We start from the raw sequence: 6522 nt of genomic DNA, 5'->3' as shown, positions 1-6522 counted from the left end.
CCGACCAGGAGGTGTGTGCGCCCCCCTTGCCCAGTCCGAATTGGACAAGTGCTGGGGGCGGCGCCCCGCTCCTTCCTTCTCTCCTCTTCCTCCTTCCCTTCTTCTCCTACTTGGACTAGGAAAGGGGGGACCGAATCCTACTTGGACCGGGAGTCCAAGTAGGACTCCCCCCATGGCGCCCCCCTAGGGCCGGCCACCTCTCCTCCCCCTTTATATACGTGGGAGGGGGCACCCCAAAGTCACACAAAATTTTCTCTTAGCCGTGTGCGGTGCCCCCCTCCACAGTTACACACCTCGATCATATCGTTGTAGTGCTTAGGTGAAGCCCTGGGCCAGTAACTTCATCATCACCGTCAGCACACCGTCGTGCTGACGAAACTCTCCCTCAGCCTCAACTGGATCAAGAGTTCGAGGGACGTCACTGAGCTGAACGTGTGCTGATCGCGGAGGTGTCGTATGTTCGGTACTTGGATCGGTTGGATCGCGAAGACGTTCGACTACATCAACCACATTACTAAACGCTTCCGCTTTCGGTCTACGAGGGTATGTGGACACACTCTCCCTGCTCGTTGCTATGCTTCTCCTAGATAGATCTTGCGTTCTCGTAGGCAATTTTTTTGAAATACTACGTTACCCAACAGTTTTGCTTGTGAGAGAGGTTTAGTAAATGGGTCTGCTACATTCAGACCTGTATGTATTTCATAAATCTCTATGTCTACAATGCTCTGCACGGAGCTACTCTAGCTAATTGCTCCCACTTTCAATATGTATCCATATTGAGACTCAGAGTCATCCGGATTAGTGTCAAAGCTTGCATCGATGTAACCCTTTACGACGAACTCTTTGTCACCTCCATAACCGAGAAACATTTCCTTAGTCCTCTTTAGGTACCTAAGGATAATTTTGACCATTGTCCAGTGATCTACTCCTGGATCACTATTGTACCCCCTTGCCAAACTCATGGCAAGGTACACAATAGGTCTGGTACACAGCATGGCATACTTTATAGAACCTATGGCTGAGGCATAGGGAATGACTTTCATTCTCTCTATCTTCTGCTGTGGTCGGGTTTTGAGTCTTACTCAACTTCACACCTTGCAACACAGACAAGAACCCTTTCTTTGACTGATCTATTTTGAACTTCTTCAAAATTTTGCCAAGGTATGTGCTTTGTGAAAGTCCTATTAAGCGTCTCGATCTATCCCTATAGATCTTGACGCCCAATATGTAAGTAGCTTCACTGAGGTCTTTCATTGAAAAATTCATATTCAAATTTTTTTTGCTATCCAGAAATTACATATCATTTCCAATCAACAATATGTCATCCACATATACAATTAGAAATGCTATAGAGCTCCCAATCACTTTCTTGTAAATACAGGCTTCACCGTAAGTCTATATAAAAACATATGCTTTGATCACCTCATCAAAGCATATATTCCAACTCCGAGATGCTTGCACCAGTCCATAGATGGATCGCTGGAGCTTGCACACTTTGTTTTGACACTGGTATAATATGGGATGGTTTAAATGATACGGTTATTGTTCTGATTCCTAAGGTGAAGAGCCCCCAATCGATTAAAGATTTCCAGCCTATCAGTCTGTGCACCGTTATTTATGAAATTATTTCTAAAGGCCTCGTGAATAGATTGAGACCGCTTCTTGATGGTATTCTTCTCCAATCCAAAGTGCTTTTATTCCTGGGAGACTAATCTTTGATAACTCGCATATAGCTTTTGAATGTATGCATTCTTTGAGCGCGCTTAAGGATGGTCGGGGTGAATTTTGTGCTTGTAAATTGAATTTAGCAAAGGCGTATGAGAGGGTAGATTGGCACTTTTGGAAGAGCATGTTGGGGCATCGGGCTTTGGAGCGGGGTGGATAAAATGGATTATGGCTTGTGTTACATCGGTCTAATTTTCATTGTGCTTCAATGGCCAGCTCTTGGAGTGATTCTCCCCGTCGTGTGGTATCAGGCAAGCGGATCCTTTATCTCTGTATTTATTCCTGTTTGTCGAGGAGGCTCTTTGTTTGTTGCTATAGGATTCGTGTACTAGAGGAGCTATGTGGACTTCAAGGTCAATAGGCATGCTCCGGGTATTTCCCATCTTTTGTTTGACAATGGCTACCTATTATTTTTAAGGTGTCCATTGATCAAGTGCTGACAATTAAAAATATTATTTCCACTTATGAGAAGGGTACTGGTGAGTTACTGAACCTAGATAAATGCCCTATTACGTTAGGAAAGAAGTGCAGTATGGAAGATCAAGTGTCTATTATGGTAATCTTGTGCAGCACTGCTGTGGGTTTTGAAGACAAATATCTTGGGCTTCTGGTGCCACAAGGTAGAATGAAGGCTGGTAAATTTCAATCTACCAAAGAAAAATCTCTCAAAATTTTATCGGATCGTATAAAAAATATGCGTCTTGTGGGGCGAAGGAAAGTTTGATTAAATCTGTTCTGCAGACTCTCCCAGTGTATGCTATGGGTATCTTTAAATTCCCGGCATTGCTCTGTGAGGATGTATTGCAGATTATAAGGGATTTCTGGTGGGGTGACGAGGAGGATATGATGAATACTCATTGGCTGGCTTGGGATAAATTGACTAGGCCTAAAGGTGATGGAGGTATGGGATTTTGCGATCTCAGGTTATTTGATCTAGCCCCCCTAGATAAGCAAGCCCGGAGATTGGTGGTTAACCCTGAATCCTTATGCGCCAAGGTGATCAAGGAAAAATATTATCCCCAGGGGTATAGCCTTGATACTTTTTTCCACAGTTGGCATCACTCACTTGGCAAGTTATATTGCATGACTTCGATCTGCTTAAATCGGGAGTTATTTGGAGAGTGTGTGATGGGTCTAATATTAATAATTGGAAAGATAACTGGCTCCCAAGTACCTCTGGGCTTAAAGTTACTGCAAGGAAGAATAGGATCAGGATCAAATGGGTGTCAAACATGATCTTGAGTGGACGAAAGATATGGGATGAGGATTTGGTTAGGCATTTGTTTTACCCATATGATGTACAGGAGATCCTTAGTTTGTGTATTCAGTCAATAGGGGATGGTTGTTGTGGAACGTAGTAATTTCAAAAAAAAAATCCTACGCACACGCAAGATCATGGTGATGCATAGCAACGAGAGGGGAGAGTGTTGTCCACGTACCCTCATAGACCGAAAGCAGAAGCGTTATGACAACGCGGTTGATGTAGTCGTTCGTCTCCACGATCGACCGATCCTAGTACCAAACGTACGACACCTCCGCGATCTGCACACGTTCAGCTCGGTGACGTCCCATGAACTCAGGATCCAGTAGAGCTTCGAGGGAGAGCTTCATCAGCACGACGGCGTGATGATGGTGATGATGAAGCTACCGACAAAGGGCTTCGCCTAAGCACTACGACGATATGACCAAGGTGGATTATGGTGGAGGGGGGCACCGCACACGGCTAAGAGATCAATGATCAACTTGTGTGTCTATGGGGTGCCCCCCTCCCCCGTATATAAAGGAGTGGAGGAGGGGGAGGGCCGGCCCTCTACTGTGGCGCGCCCTGGGGAGTCTGGTAACCCACAAGTATAGGGGATCAATTGTATCCTCTTTCGATAAGTAAGAGTGTCGAACCCAACGAGGAGCTAAAGGTAGAACAAATATTCCCTCAAGTTCTATCGACCACCGATACAACTCTATCCACGCTTAGCGTTCGCTTTACCTAAAACAAGTATGAAACTAGAAGTACTTTGTAGGTGTTTTTGGATAGGCTTGCAAGAATATAAAGAGCGTGTAAATAAAAAGTAGGGGCTGTTTAGATAAAGACACAATAAGTTAAATATAGCGAGTGTGGAAAAGTGGTGGTAGGAGTTGCGAAATTGTCCCTAAGCAATTGACTACTTTACTAGACCGATAGCAAGGTTTATGTGGGAGAGGCCATTGCTAGCATGTCATCCCTGACTTGGAATTCTATGCACTTATGATCGGAACTATTAGCAAGCATCTGCAACTACTAACGTTCATTAAGGTAAAACCCAACCATAGCATTAAGTTATATTGGTCCCCCTTCAATCCCGTATGCATCAATTTCTATGCTAGGTAGAAGCTTCTGTCACTCTTGCCCTCCAATACATAGTCCTATCAACATACAACTAACCCTATGGTGTGATCCACGGGCGCGCTCATATGATGGGCACCAAAGGACAGCAACATAACCACAAGCAAATTAAATCAATCATAGCAATTCATCAACCACCGATAGGACAATGAAAATCTACTCAGACATCATAGGATGGCAACACATCATTGGATAATAATATGAAGCATAAAGCACCATGTTCAAGTAGAGGGTACAGCGGGTTGCGGGAGAGTCAACCGCTGTAGATAGAGGGGGGAAGGTGATGGAGATGTTGGTGAAGATGGCGGTGATGATGATGGTGGCCACGACAGCGTTCCGGCGCCACCGGAAGAGAGGGGGAGAGGGGCCCCCTTCTTCTTCTTCTTCCTTGACCTCCTCCCTAGATGGGAGAAGGGTTTCCCCTCTGGTCCTTGGCCTCCATGGCATGGGAGGGGCAAGAGCCCCTCCGAGATTGGATTTGTCTCACTGTCTCTCTCTGTTTCTGCGTTCTGGTCTTCTGCCCTTTCACCGTTTCGTATATATATGGAGATCCGTAACTCTGATTGGATTGAAACCTTCGCCAGATTTTTCTCCGAAAATTAGCTTTCTTGCGGCCAAAGAAGAGCAGCAACCGCCTTACGGGTGGCCCACGAGGGTCAGGGGCGCGCCCCCTACCTCGTGGCCACCTGGGGCACCGTCGCGCATTGATTCTTCTTCCCATATTCTCCAAATATTCCAAAAATATTCTCCATCCGTTTTTATCTCATTTGGATTCCGTTTAATATGGGGTTTCTGTGAAACATAAAACATGCAACAGACAGGAACTAGCACTGGGCACTGGATCAATATGTTAGTCCCAAAAAATAATATAAAAAGTTGCCAAAAGTATTTGAAAGTTGTATAATATTGGCATGGAACAATCAAAAATTATAGATACGACGGAGACATATCAGCATCCCCAAGCTTAATTCTTGCTCGTCCTCGAGTAGGTAAATGATAAAAAAGATAATTTTTGATGTGGAATGCTACCTAGCATAATCTTGATCATGCAATCTAATCATGGCATGAATATTAAAACACGAGTGATTCAAAGCAATAGTCTATCATTTGACATAAAAACAATAATACTTCAAGCCTACTAATAAAGCAATCATGTCTTTTCAAAATAACATGGCCAGAGAAAGTTATCCCTACAAAATCATATAGTCTGGCTATGCACCATCTTCACCACACAAAATATTCACATCATGCACAACCCCGATGACAAGCCAAGCAATTGTTTCATAATTTTGACGTTCTCAAACCTTTTCAACTTTCACGCAATACATGAGCGTGAGCCATGGACATAGCACTATAGGTGGAATAGAATATGATGGTGGAGGTGTGTGGAGAAGACAAAAAGGAGAAAGTCTCACATCGACGCGGCTAATCAACGGGCTATGGAGATGCCCATCAATTGATGTCAATGTGAGGAGTAGGGATTGCCATGCAATGGATGCACTAAGAGCTATAAGTGTATGAAAGCTCAAACTGGAAACTAAGTGGGTGTGCATCCAACTTGCTTGCTCATGAAGACCTCGGGCATTTGAGGAAGACCATCATCAAAATATACAAGCCAAGTTCTATAATGAAAATTCCCACAAGTATATGAAAGTGATAACTCATGAGACTCTCTATATGAAGAACATGGTGCTACTCTGAAGCACAAGTGTGGTAAAAGGATAGTAACATTGCCCCTTCTCTCTTTTCTCTCTTTTTTTATTTTCTCTTTTTTTGGTGGGCTTATTTGGCCTCTCTTTTTTATTTGGGCTTCTTTGGCCTCTTTTATTTTTTTGATAAAGTCCGGAGTCTCACCCCGACTTGTGGGGGAATCATAGTCTCCATCGTCCTTTCCTCACTGGGGCAATGCTCTAATAATGATGATCATCACACTTTTATTTACTTACAACTCAATATGACAACTCGATATCTAGAACAAAGATATGACTCTATATGAATGCCTCTGGCGGTGTACCAGGATGTGCAATGATCTAGCGTAGCAATGACATCAAAAAACGGACAAGCCATGAAAACATCATGCTAGCTATCTTACGATCATGCAAAGCAATATGACAATGAATGCTCAAGTCATGTATATGATGATGATGGAAGTTGCATGGCAATATATCTCGGAATGGCTATGGAAATGCCATAATAGGTAGGTATGGTGGCTGTTTTGAGGAAGATATAATAAGGCTTATGTGTGACAGAGCGTATCATATCACGGGGTTTGGATGCACCGGCGAAGTTTCCACCAACTCTTGAGGTCAGAAAGGGCAATGCACAGTACCGAAGAGGCTAGCAATGATGGAAGGGTGAGAGTGCGTATAATCCATGGACTCAACATTAGTCATAAAGAACTCACATACTTATTGCAA

This window comes from Triticum aestivum, chromosome 4D, assembly GCF_018294505.1.
Source record: "Triticum aestivum cultivar Chinese Spring chromosome 4D, IWGSC CS RefSeq v2.1, whole genome shotgun sequence".
Classification (NCBI taxonomy): domain Eukaryota; kingdom Viridiplantae; phylum Streptophyta; class Magnoliopsida; order Poales; family Poaceae; genus Triticum; species Triticum aestivum.
Note: the sequence above shows the minus strand (reverse complement) of the source record.